The sequence below is a fragment of the Chrysochloris asiatica genome, unplaced genomic scaffold (genome assembly GCF_000296735.1).
Source record: "Chrysochloris asiatica unplaced genomic scaffold, ChrAsi1.0 scaffold00075, whole genome shotgun sequence".
Taxonomy (NCBI): domain Eukaryota; kingdom Metazoa; phylum Chordata; class Mammalia; order Afrosoricida; family Chrysochloridae; genus Chrysochloris; species Chrysochloris asiatica.
Genome location: NW_006408593.1, coordinates 4831722 through 4846135, shown reverse-complemented (window position 1 = coordinate 4846135; position 14414 = coordinate 4831722). Strand labels below are relative to the sequence as shown.

Sequence of the window (14414 nt, the reverse complement as noted above, 5' to 3'; positions counted from 1 at the left end):
CCCTTCCAAAACTAAGACTCAAGGGGAATACAAGAGCAGACATGTGGTCTGGCTGGTGAACACATTGGTCACTGATAAGGGGAAAAGGGAGAAAAATAGCAATGAAGTTGGGAGCTAAGTCTGACCACATTCAATAGACTCCTGTGATCCCTGGTGGAGGCCTAGTTGGTCAGCAGTATGGCAAGACCCAGGGACTCCTGGGTCCAGAGGCAGTGACATGACCACAGAGGATTAAAGCAGAGAGTAAAGTGTCCAGCTGATATGAAGCGAGGGGAGATGCACAAGAATACTCATACTTGCAGATAGTACCCACTTGACCTGTCTTAAATGGCTGAATGATCAGAACTTGACTAGAAGAAAGGGGGGCGGGAAAGTAACCCACTACAATTTGATGAACTTTACCTATACTTACGGATGTAGTAGTTCAAAGAAAGGAACAAACTTTTCCAACGAGGATATCTCTCTCCCACCCCTTGGTACACTGTGTGACAGGGATGGGCAACTTAAACATTGGCTACACAAAATGGGAGGCTGTAAAGGCAAGAAGTGACTGGTTTACAAGCTTTCAAGAGGGAGCCTAGATCCCAAGGGCGTGGAGGAAGGGAGAATCTCCACTGAATTGTTTCCAATCTGTTGGGACAGGCTAATGAAAGGAGATGGGGATAAGACTCTTGTGGTACAATAGTGAATAAATGCCATCAGGACTGACTTGTGAGGGTCAGAAATGTACAGGTAGATGTTTTTTATGTTTTTCAACAAAAGGAGGGGAGTGATTGATTTTGCAGTCCAGGAGCCGAGGATCCTGGGCCCATCTAGGGAGAAGAGCAGAGTGCGGGACCCTACCCAGATAAGCAGTGCCACCAGAAATGGAGACAGAGACAATGACATGGACAGATGGAGTGCCTGGGGACACTGGACTCGGGGAGCGAGAGGGACTGTGGGGTGTACCCTTTGGTTATTTGATGACGCATGGAGGGGATTGTAATCATTGCAATGAAATGAAGTAACAATCGGATGCATGTAAAACTGACGTTCTTCCGTGTAAACCCATACAATTCACAATAAAAAGTTTTTTTAAAAAGGCCTAGGTAGTTTCCCCTTCAAAAGACTAGCAAAGGCCTAGGTTCTACTTTAAAAGCTTATCAAATGAGTATATATTTTGTACATTTTCTTAGATCAAAATCTTTAAAAGTTGTGTATTATTTGTTTTGACTTTTTTAAAATAAATTTATCAATCAGTGATAGAAAGTAAAAATGTTTCACAGCTCAGTTTTAGAAAAAAACTAAGAAAAACTTTGAATTGGGGTCTATTAAATTTGGACTATATTTTAGAAATTGTTAAAAGGGGACAGAGTAGGGACATGATCTAGAGCGTTTTTCTATGGGAAATCTGAACGTTGTTTAAGATGAAGTGTAATTGTGAGAAGCTAAATGTGGAGAGAATAGTAGAACTCTATTAAATAGTAGTAATAAGGTGTAAGAACTGTCAAGTCGGTTCTGACTCGTAGCTACCTTCCTTAGGGTTCCCTAGGAATGGCTGGTGGATTTAACCTTGTGGTTAGCAGTCCATTTCTTATCCTCTATTACTACAACTGGTAGCAAGAATAAAGTTAAAACTTGATGGCAAAGGAGGCATCTGAATTGCAGCGGCGATAGGACCGGAAGATCCTCATTTCTGCTTCTTATCCTTTCTTGATAAGAAAGCTAATGAGGGAAACAGAAAGAATGGTGGAGGCTTTCTCTGCTGCTTGGAAGCTGACAGACAGACAGACAGAACTTTGATAGAACATGAAGTCTCTAGGTTTGGGCTTTGTCATTAGACAGGTGGGAACGTGACTAAGCCAGCAGTGATCATCAGTCAGGACTCAAAGCACATTCAATAACACATGGATTAGTTTCCATTTGGAAGAAGAGTTTGATGAAACACATGCAGATGACAGAAACAATTAAGTCTGTAGTAAGTCTGGATGGAGACAAACTTGTTCACGTACAGAAATGGGATCTCAAAGAAAGATTTTGTAAGAGAAATTAAGGGTGGCAAAATGGCTATGACTCTTACTTTGGCAATGTGCTGGCTGTTCACCACTCTGAGAAGGCACAGAAAGGTGTTGTTTCCTGTAGTTCTCTGTGGTTGGGGCTGTAGTTCTCTGTTGACTACAGTCTCCATGCTATCCTTCCATTGTGGTAGAACAGTTGTTCGCTGTGTGTGAAGTGGAAAACCGTGACTTAAAAAAATATGTTTCTCTAATCTACTCCAGTTTTGATCTTCAAATTCATGTTTTATAATTCCCATTTAAAACTTTAAGTCACTTTTTAAAATAAAGAGATGAATACCTTTTTTTAAAAAAAAGATAAATTGATATTTTAAACATGGTATTTTAAAAATACTGATTTGGCAGTTAGTTAAATGTAGTGCCAATGAGATTGTAACCAAGTTTTAAGCTTGTTTTACTAGTTGAGTGACAAGGGCAGTGTCTTAATTATCTAGTGCTGCTGTAACCGAGATAACACAAGTAGATGCCTTATTTTTCTGTTTTCTCATACAGGATGATGAGCTCTAAGGAAGGCTTTCTCTCTTTTGTTGGTTTTGAGGGAAGGTCCTTGTCTCTTCTGTGGGTAGAGCGGATGATTTCTCAGGTGCAACTCAAGGAAGTGAGACTCGCACAGGAAGGCTAGAAAACAAATAAAATGTGGTACTCACGGATTGAAAAGCAAAAACCGCAGTGCACCTTGACAGCATACTACACAAGGGTTACACCCAGGGACAGCACAACAAGATGGCTCCTAGGACAGGGTTTATGTATGGAACACAAGGCAGGCTCTCATAATTAATATGGATTGAAGTCATTTTGGTCAGTTTAAAAGTTTCTAATTGTGCTACCTTGAATTTTTTTTTATGTGACTTTTGTGTTCTAAGTCTTCTTAATACCCAGCAAATGACTGGGTGGAACCAGGAAAATGAGGTATACAGGATTCTAAGGCTGGGATTGGTTAATTTTGCCCTACAGCTAGATTTAAAAGGAACAATCTCAGAAGTAGAAATGGAAGAACTCAGGATCATCAAGAATTAAAAGCGTGACTGGCACATGAGATCCTTACCTAGAGAATCAGCGACTGCAGAGGTGTCAACAGAGGCGATGGCATGGAGTGACTGAGTAAAGCTGTGTGCCTGTAGGCAGAAGACTGGCTTGAGGAATGTGCCCTTTGGGCATTCACAGGCTAACTAAAATAACTTTATAACACATGCTCAATCAGCGTAGAGGTCAAGGGACCACATGGCTGAGAGACCTAAGACAAGAGTGGAACATACGTACAGATGTTCCTGACTGACAAACTGCTATGTCCTGAACTGGTTTTGATCCTGAATTGTACCCTGTTCAGTTCCCTAATAAACCTCATAATTGTGAGTATTGTTATGAGGTCATTACAATGGATTATCAAGCGCAGATGTGAAGCAGAGAGTGCTGTGGGAGGGATGAATAGTCCACTTCATAGCAATTGGCCTGGGGCTGGCTTGGAGTTTGATTCTCCTTCCCCCTTGTGAAGTCAGGAAAAGACAGACATGGTCTCCTACACGGTTTTAGCACTAGTGCATTACCATGGGAAAAGAGAGACATTTGAATCATGGCCACCTATATGAGGCATGGCCAGAAGGCCAAGGAGTAACTAGAACCGTTGTGATGCTAGGTTATGAAATAATAATGATTTCCTAGCATCAGAGACCACATGGGGCATGCTCTGATGATCAGTCAGTGACCACAACTGTTGGGAGTTTTTGTAACAAGAGGGGACTGGCCACTCCAGAAATGGGGCAAAAGGGAAATTAGGAAAAATTAATGGATGCCCAGGCAGCGAAATATGTAGTCAACAAATTGGCCTTCTTGACAATTGTTGCTTTTGTTAGGTGCCATCAAGTCGGAACCGACTCATAGTGACCCCATGCACAGCAGAACAAAACAATGTCCGATCCTGGGCCAACCTCACTACCGCTGCCACACTTGACGCCATCAATGATGCCAGCTAGCCGGTCCATCTTGTTGGGGGTCTTCCTCTTTTTCTCTGACCCTCCATTTTACCAAGCATGATATCCTTCTCCAGCTACTGTTCCCTTCTGACAATATGTCCAAAGTATGAGAGGCGAAATTTAGCCATCTTGGCCTCCAAAGAGCACTCTAGCTGCACTTCTTCCAAAATAGATCTGTTGGTTCTTTTGGCAGTCCATGACACTTTCAGTATTCTCCTCCAACACCACAATTCAAAGGCATCAATTCTTCTACAATCTTCTTTATTCACTGTCCAGCTTTCGCATCCATATGAGGTTATTGAAAACATCATGGCCTGGGACAGGCGCACCCTAGTCCTCAAGGTGACATCTTTGCTCTTTAACAGTAGCAGATTTGCCTAATGCAATACGTCGTCTGATCTCTTGACTGCTGCTTTTGCGAGTGTTGATAGTTGATCCAAGAAGAATGAAGTCCTTGACTACTTCAATCTTTTCTCCATTGAGAAGAATGTTGTTTATTGGTCCAGTGGTGAGGATTTTTGTTTTCTTGACACTGAGATGCAATCCATACTGAAGGCTGTGCTCTTTGATCTTCATCAGTAAATGTTTCGAGTCCTCTTCACTTTCAGCAAGCAAGGTTGTATCATCTGCATATCGCAGGTTGTCATAAACACAAGGCTGGAACCTCACTTGTGGAGTGAGGTGTCTCCCATCACTTAATCTGATGAGTTAGGTGTGTTGACCAGTGGAACTAGAACTGAATCTCTTTGGACTGAGGCTTATAGAGGAGACGACTACCTGCAGTGTTGTGAGTTATTTAATGTCTCTTCTAGCCATAGTCTTTGTAAACTCCCACCAAATAACAGTTTGGACCTGATGAATCTCTGTCTGGGAAAATGAGAGAAGATGCTGGTAGAATGACATGATTCAGCTGTGGATGTTAAAAAAGTGATCATGAAAGCCTGAACCTCTAAATTATATAAAATGAACCATCATCAAAGCAGAAATGAGGGCTTTGCTACCATCAGTAAAGATCCAGAAATGGAACACATACTTTGGATCCCAAGATCACTGTGCATTGAACCTTCTCCACTCAAAGGCGGAAAGCTGTGACAAGGAACCAAGAACCAGAGCATGAGAGAGAGTTGTGTGTTTACCAGCACACAGAGCAAGTAAAGCTGAGTGACTTTGGGCGGGAGGTTTGCCTGTAGAGTGGGCTGCCTTCAGGCATGTAAGTGATAGAGCTACATTTGCTGACCCATGGAGCTAGAGTCAAATGCTTTCAGGTTATAGCTTATGGTAGAGCAGTGTTCCTTTGGGCATTTATCAGTGTCCCTAAAAGAACTTTCTAGGAGTTCTGCCATGGTACTGTAGGATCAGCACTGGACTGCTAACTGCAAGGTCAGCGTTTCAAACCCACCAGCCACTCCTTGGAAATCCTATACAGGTTTGTTATGAGTCAAAACTGACTTGACAACACTTAACAACAGCAACAGAAGAGCTCTGTTAACATCACCTGGACTGAGAGAATCCTGCATTTGGGCTTGGCTGAGGAGAAGCTGTCCTGATTGAAAGAAATATGCTCTGTGCATTTTCTGGCCCAGTCTTGTAACCTGTTCATTTCCTTAATTAACCCATATCTGTGAGTAAGGTGCCTGAGTACTCTGAGGCCATTACAATGAATGATTAAGCCGACCTAGGGAGTAGAGGTTTGTAGGAGGGCTGGTTTGGTGCATCCGTGTTTAAAGACGCCCTTTGGATATTTATCAGCTGTTCCAAAAGAGTGTTCTAACATTACCTGGGTGGTCAATGGGTCATGAGCCAGAGAGAGGCATGCCTGCAGACATGTCTGAGCAGAAGCTGGACTAACCAATGAAGTTTATCCTGAGTGTTTTTGATACTCTATTGTAACCTGTGAACTTCCTTAGTAGACTTTGTTGAGTTGTTTGTGTGCTCTGTATGGCCATTGCAATGACTTATTGAACCCAGCTGATAAGTAGATAGAGACGGCTGTAGAAGGAACAGTTAATATCAAAATAGGTAAGGAATATTGGAGGGTGAAGGTAGATCTGACCTCAGCCTCATAGAAATTGACCTTGAAATGATGCTGAGTTTGATTATTCCTCACCATGGTGAAATTAAAGGAGGCACCATCCCCATACTAGTACTTACAAGAGACAAGGAAATATCCCCAGAGGCTACAGAGAAAGAAAGTGATCTCCCTCTACCTGTCCTTGTCGTTGATAAGTGTCATCGAGTCATTTCTAACTCTTATGCATGCTAGGCACAACAGAATGAAGCATCACTTTGTCTTGTGCCATCCTCACAATTGCTGCTACCCTTGAGCCCATTGTTACTGCCAGGGTACTCCGTATCATTAGGGGTCTCCCCTTTTTACACTGATAATCCACCTAACCAAGCATGATATCCTTATCCCAGGACTGGTCCCTCCTGATAATGTCTGAAGTATGAGAGACGAAGTCTGGCTATCTTGGTTTCTAAGGAACATTCTGGTTGTACTTTTTCAAATACAGAATTGTTTGTTCTTCTGGAAGTCCATGGTATTTTTAATATTTTTTCTCCAACATCATAACTCGAATGCATCAGTTCTTCTGTGGTCTTCCTTATTCAGTATCCAACTTTCATATGCATATGAGGCTATTGAAAATACCACAGCTCGAGTGAGACACACCTTTGTCCTCGAACTGTTATCTTTGCACTTGGACACTTTAAAGTGGTCTTGTACAGTTTTGTCTAACGCAATGCCACTTGATTCCTTAACTGCTGCCTCCCTGATTATTGATGGTGGATCCAAGCAAAATGAAGTCTTTAACAACTTTATCGTTTATACATTTATCATGATGTTATTTATTGGTTCGGTTGTGAGGATTTTTGTTTTCTTTATGAGTACAACCTGTATCTTTATCACTATTTTAAGTTCTCTTTGCTTTCAGCAAGCAAGGTTGTATCATCTGCATATCACAAGTTGTTAATGAGTCTTTTCTGAAATTCTGATGCCAAATTCTTCATATAATCCAGTTTCTCGGATTATTTGCACAGCCTACAGATTGAATAAGTATACAACCTTTCCTGATTTAACACTGTTCAGTGTTCCCATGTTCTGGTCAATGACTTCCTCCTGGTCTATATATAGGTTCCTTATGAACACGATTAATTTTTTTTTAAATACTCATTCTCTACAGTGTTGTCCATAGCTTGTTATGATCCACACACACAAAACCCATTGACCATTGCAGAGTCAATAAAGCACAGATAAACATCCTTCTGGTGTTCTCTGCTTTCAGCCAAGATTCACCTGACACCAGCGATGATATTCCTGTTTCCACATCCTCATCTGAATCCAGCCTGAACCTGTTGTACATCCCTTTCAATGTACTGTTGCAGCCATTTTTGAATTCTTAAAATGTTACTTTTATGTGATATCATTGACCAATGTGTTACTTTTATGTGTAATATTTTCCAGTGATTTCCATATAATGTTGGACCACCTATAGTTGGCCTGGGCACAAATCTGAATATTTTTCATCAGTTGGCCAGGTAGTTTTCTTCCAAATTTGTTGGCATAAATGAGTGAGTGCCTCCAGTAGCGCATCAGTTTGTTAAACTATCTAAATTTGTATTCCCTCAATTTCCAGAGCTTTGTTCTTTGCCAATGACTTCAATACACCTTGAACTTCTTCCTTCAATAACATTGACTATTGATCATATGCTCCCTGTAGAAACAGTTGAACATTGACAATTTATTTTTGGTATAGTGACTCGCTATATTCCTCCCATTCTCTTTTGATGCTTCCTGCATCATTCAATATTTTGTCTATTTTGTTGTTGTAGTTAAGTGCTGTCAAGTCAGTTGCAACTTATAGTGACCCTGTATAGGGTTTATGAAAAGCAGCTGGTAGATTTGAACTGTATGCCTTATGGTTCATAATCCAGTGCTGATCTTACAGTACCAGGAATTCATTAAACATAGAACAATTCACAAATTTGTGTGTCATTCTTATAAAGGGTCACTCTGATCTTCTCTGTATTGTTCCAGTTTTAGTATCTGTGCTGCCTATAGAATCCTTAACTATTTCAAGTTGAAGCTTGAAATTTTTCTTCTTTCTTTGAGGTTGAAGAATGTTTAGTGTGTTCTTCCCTTTTGATTTTCTAACTCCAGGTGTCTTATTGATCACACTGTGGAATTTTCTGCTCAACTTTTTTACCTCCTCATTCCTTCCATGTGCCTTAACATCTCTGCTGGAAAGCATGTTTCAGACAGCCTTTTTACATTCACTTTGGTCTTTTCCTTGTTTCTTTTCTTCTTAATGACCTTTTGCTTTCTTCATGTATGATGTTCTTAATATCATCCCATAACTGTTCTGGTCTTCAGTTGTTAGGGTCTTATGCATCAAATCTGTTCTTGAGGTGATCTCTATATTCAGGTGGAATATGTTCAAGGTCAAACTTTGGTTCTCGTGGACTTGTTTTCATCTTCTTCAGCTTCAGCCTAGACTTGCACATAAGTAATTGATGATCTGTTCCACTGTCTGCTCCTGGCCTTGTTTTTGCTGGTGATATGGAGATTTTCCACTGTCTTTTCCCACAGATGTAGTCTTGGTCTCTGTATATGCCATCTGGTCCATGCATAGAGTTGTCTTTCATGTTTAGAAAAAGTATTTGCAAAGAACAAGTCATTTGTCTTGCAAAATCAGATCATGTGATTTTCAGCATAGTCTCCATCACCAAGGCATGTTTTCCAACTACTGATCCTTCCTCTTTCTTTTTAACGTTGTCATTCAAATTACCATTAATTATCAGTATGTCTTGATTGCATGTTTGATCAGTTTCAGACTGATGAAGTTGGTAGAGTTTTTCTATTTATTCATTACTGGCTTTAGTGGTTGATGGTACATTTGAATAATAGTGGTATGAATTGGTATCTCTTGTAGGTGTATGAATATCATCCTATCTCAGACAGCATTATCCTTCAAGGTAGATCTTGAAATGTTCTTTTTCGTGATGAACGTGCCTCTATTCTTCTTCTATTTGTCCATCTCAGCATAGTGAACTATATGATTGTCAGATTCAAATGACCTATACCAGTCCATATTAGCTCAGTAATGCTTCAGATATCGATCTTCATGCATTCCATTTTATTTTTGAGATGTTCCAATTTTCCTAGATTCATTCTTCATACATCTGTGTTCTGATTATTAGTGGATATTTGCAGCTGTTTCTCCTCAGTTTGAATTGTGCCTCATCAGTAAATGAAGGTCCTGAATGCTTTACTCCACTCATACCATCAACGTCAACTCTACTTTGAGGAGGCAGCTCTTCCCTACTCTTCTTTCAGTGACATCCAACTCGAAGGGCTCATCTTTCAGCACTGTATCTGACAATACTACTCTGGTGCTATTCATAATGTTGGAGTCCTGGTGCAGCGCTGTGAGTTAATGCACCAGACTGCAAAGCCATTTGAACTGCAAGGTCAGTGGTTCAAGCTCACCAGATGCTCCTTGGAAACCCTATATGGGAACACTGTGGGTAGGAACTGACTCGACGGCACTTAACAACAACATTCATCATGTTCCATAATTCAGTATTCTGGTTCTACCCATTTATAAGGTTTTCAGTGGTTAAATATTCAGAAGTTATCTGACTCTCCTGCTTTCTAGTCTGTTAGTCTTGAAGCTCCTCAGAAACCTTCCCACTATGGGTGACCCAGTTGCTATTCAAAATACCAGTGGTATGGTTTCCAGTGGCATAGCAACAGGCAAGCCACCACAGGACCACAAAGTGACAGACAAGTGGTGGAACACATATTTTACAGGAATATAACCCATTCCATCATAGTATTTTCAAACAATAGTTGTTTTTTATTTCTCACAATTTTGTGGTTTGGCTAGGCACGTTTTCCTTTTTTTTTTTTTTTTTTTTTATTGTTGGGGGCTTATTCATAGACTACCTTCAGATGGAAGATCCAAGGTATACTTAGCCACACCTTTGAGGTTCCTGGGTTCCATCCAAATGACTGCTCATCCTTGGATATTCTAATGAGACTTCATTACTTCTTTAGTACCATTTTCAGGGCAATGTTTCAGGAAGTTGATAAGTGAAATTGAAAGACCTTTTATGACTTAAACTTTGTTAGTCACGTAACATATTATCTGTCACATGTAGTCAAAACACTCATGTTGCCATCCCACATTGGAGTTGAGGTAACCAGAATCCACTTCTTGATTTGAGGAGCTGTACAATTCCCAGCTAAATTTTTCAGTCTATCATACTGTTATTATTTTATTGTTATAATAATGAAATGAAGATGTTTGAAAAAGTATTTGCTTATCATATTAATAAGCATGTTATTTTCAGTTGCCTTGTTTATTTTATACTGTAATGAAAATGATGCTGATAATAATAATGGCTGGTATGATTTTACATACAAATAAGCATATATATCTCAAAATATTTTGTTTGGAAATCTCATTACTATCATGCATTCACACAAATAATGCACATTATAGAGTTTTTGCAAACTGTGCAACTTCATTCACGTGTAGGTTTCCTCTGCACGCTATGTTTGTGCGTATTACTTATATGGGTGTGTTACATGTGAAAATATATTGTAATGAGTTTACTGGTTATTTCTTGTTTTTAATAAGACGTATTCTTTGACAATGAGGCTTTTTCTTTGATGACTGCCTTTGATGAGTATATCTTAAATATTTTTATTCCATAATGCAACATAGGCTTTTTATTAAGTGATTTTGTAGAGATTGTCATAAACATTGTCTGGCCTCTCTTTGTCACATTAGATGGTAATGGGCAAAGTCTAGAGACTCGGGTTATCCTCCAGGGGTGCTGTGGTCAGGACTGTATAACAGTCATTCTGTTTTCTCTGAGTCCTCATAAATTCTAGGCAAACACACTAATGGTTCCAGCTCTCTCTCTTAAATATTCATTTCCTCTCAGTTTTCCACCTGATAACTCATGTCCAAAGAAAGTTATCCTCTCCTGAGTCTCATGTGTCAGCTTCCCCACCCTCACTCACTGCCTCAGATCCAGACACCCCAGCCTCTGTATTCTTAACTAGCTTAAATACATATGTATCTCTTTCTGCAGCTCCTTAAAAAAAAAAAAAAAAATGATAGGGTAAAAAGCCTACTCTTTCTCCTGAAGAATGGACTTGATGTGCATGTAGAGACATTTTTCAGCTTTCATTTCCCAGATTCTTGAAAATTGTCAGGCTGAGTGAAAGGGATAATGAATAGAGGGAACTTTTTTTTTTTTTTTTCTGGGATTTTTAAACATGAAAGGGATATTTTTATTCATAAATAATCACTGTTAAAATAGTATAACTAGCATTCATGTTAATGACTAAATGTCTGTTTATAGATGGTTTACTTTTAACACTTCAGAAGCAGCAAGAACTGAGGAGTTTGTTGTTCAGAAGTTACCGTTGGGGGCCTGGACTAGCTTTATTTTATTCAGTGTTTGTATGTAAATACTGAAGGTTAGAGAAAGGGTAAGGACAGTTCATGGCTTACCAGCACTATTGAATGGATCATGCATAACAGAAGTCTTGGGCTCATAGGAATGAGGTTTTATGTTTCACTGAAAAGTGCTTGAGATGGGACAGTCTTGGATTAGGGGGCACAAGACAAGGTTAGAGAGATGGTGTGCAATTTACTAGACTTCAATTTTCTAATAAGCCTAATACCTCAGTTTCTTCATCTCTAATTCTATGCTACTATCTATCTTGTAATCATAGATTATGGGGATAAAGTATAATAATATATATTAAATCACTCCTTAAACTCTTAAGAGGTCGTACAATTGTAGCCTACCATCGTTGATACTACGTACAGCACAATCATTATTTTCTAGAACTCTTCTAACATTAAAATTGTATTAACTCACCAAAGGAAACCAGCAGGTCATATCAATATGCAACTGTGAAGAACCCAGTGATAGGCATTTAGTTTTCAAAAATCAATTGCGTAAGTCCAGGAGAGCGAAACCATGCTGTGGCGACAGTTCACATGGAATGTTCCAAATTGATCTCAAGCTTAATATGAATCCATAGTGTGATGTGACTGCACAGGATACACTATAGTCTCCAGTATTATTAAGAAGATAGTTTGCATGACTTGGGAACTTGTAGCCCTACTTTGCCCTAAACCAGTAACATCTGAAATAGTCTGCAATTCCAATCATAAGATTTGAAATCAAGCTTTTGTATTGTGTTGCCTTTATTCATATCTGTTGTTGTCGTTAAGTGCTGTTGAGTTGGTTCTGACTCTTAGCGACCCTGTATAGGGTTTCCAAGGACTGGCTGGTGGATTTGAATTGCCAACCTGCAGTTAGCAGTTCAGTGCATACTCTACAGTACTACATCAGGATTTCATTGATCTCTACCTGTGCTTATATTCTAGGTTGAATTATCTAAAGCTTAGTGGTATAATAAAGGGTACTATGTAATGGGGAGAAGATGACAGGAAGAAGAATTTAAAATACATATTTTGTAAAGATTAAACAAATGGAGGGACATTGTGTTAGTTGAGGATTTATCATTGGCTCTGAGCACAAAGGTCGTCATTTTCAGAGTTCACAAGTGGAGCATCAGTGTAGACTACATACATATTGCTTATCAAACCTGCCGCTTATCAGTGAGACAGAGATCCATATACATAAAAACCTAAAACCTGAGATGTAGTAAGGGCCATGAGAACAAGGACTGGATTTCTTAGCTATGGAATAAAGTGTTCAGTAAAGTTGTAAATATTGCAGAAAACAGATGGTACCCTAAAGAAGGTAATTGCAAGTATAATAAAGGTGTTCTTTATAAAGAAATCTTTTGGATTAATATAAATCTTCTGGAATAAGAGAAATCAATTTCTGGATTAAGGAATCTTTTGAAAGTGGTAAAACACCTTGAACCTAGCCAAAGTGGGTGGCTTTTAGGATCTTTAGACTTGAAAAGGCAAAGACCATTGTCAGTATTTACTAGATCCCATGAGAGATGTAAAGGAGCTCTGGTAGCGTAGTGGTTACGAATCAGGCTGTGAACCGCAAGGTCAGCAGTTTGAAACTACCAGCTGTTCCGCAGGAGAAAGTGAGGCTTTCTGTTCCAGTAAAGAATTACAGCCTCGGAAACCCTGTACAGGGTCGCTATGAGTCAGAACCGACTCCACGGCACATAAAAACAACAACAACAACTTGAGAGATGTAAATGGAGGAGCGGGCAGTTAGCCTGGATGGTGCCATGGTTTATGATAAAACAATACAACCAATGCCAAAAGTGGCCCAGATGGGAAAAGCATGAGGAATAAACAGCTAGTTATCTTTCCTCACAACCTCTGATATTTCTGCTGTTGCCTGTATTGATCAAAGTCAACCTGAAACTAGGGAGCAACCAAGCCTAATAAAGCTGTCCATAATGATTTGTCATCTAAGGTAGAGTATAGGGTAGAAAATCATAAAAAGCCAACTTGAAAGGTCAAACACAGGAGAGCCAGCACACTACTCAATACTAAACACCATCCTGGAACTCAGTAGGTATTTGTTGAATGGATAAATGGCTGGCTGGCTAGCTGGGTAGGTGGATAGATGGATGGATGGATAGAAGGGTAACCGAAATTTATTTACTTGTTAATTTTCAGTGAATAGTTGTCATTTTTCTGGTAGTTTATTTTTGAAAGCTCAGCCTCTGAAGCCCTATGTGTGGAGAGTCTGTAACTGTGTGAGTCTTGGTACATGACAGGCCTCTGCATTCCAAATAAAAACTTAAAAGGTCAGATATTTGATAGAATTTTTCTATTATTATGCTTTTCAATCTGATGCTCTGGTCTAGGACTTGAAATCAGAGGGGAAATTCTGCCCATGTTTCTAGTACTGGCATCCAGGACTGGGTAGATAAAGAAGAGGAAGCGATGCCGCCTCTAGTTCCTACGGTCCAATGGCAGACTGTGTGTCATTCCAGCTGCTGGCTTCTTGGTTTCAGCCAATTTTCTGAATTGGGTTGTTTTCATTTCCTATTGATTCTGTCTGTTCCTTCATATGCATCCAATAAATTCTGTTCCTGCTTAAGTTAGTCAACATTTGCTTCCATTATTTGCATAGAAAAAAGAGATCAAAACGTTTTATGTTTGTCCAAAAGACTTAAAGATACCAGATCAAAATTTCTTTCTCTCCTCTAAAACTCTCCAAAAAGGACTCAGCTACTGTTTTTATGAAGGTAAATATTTCTATATAAGCCTGCATTCATAGATTGTTTCAGTAGTAAAACTTAAAATTTATAATTACAATATCAAAGTAATGTCCCATGCCTACTTACACAAAATTTATGATTTATTTCAGTAGTTGCTATCTTCTACACCCAATCAGATTTATCCTGAGTTAGGCCAAG

General features: G+C 39.4%; 1 pseudogene; it reads left to right on the top strand.

Annotated features, from left to right (window-relative positions):
• Nucleotides 1–1725: 1725 nt before the first annotated feature.
• LOC102825622 lies at nt 1726–2143 on the top strand (annotated as a pseudogene).
• Nucleotides 2144–14414: the final 12271 nt, after the last annotated feature.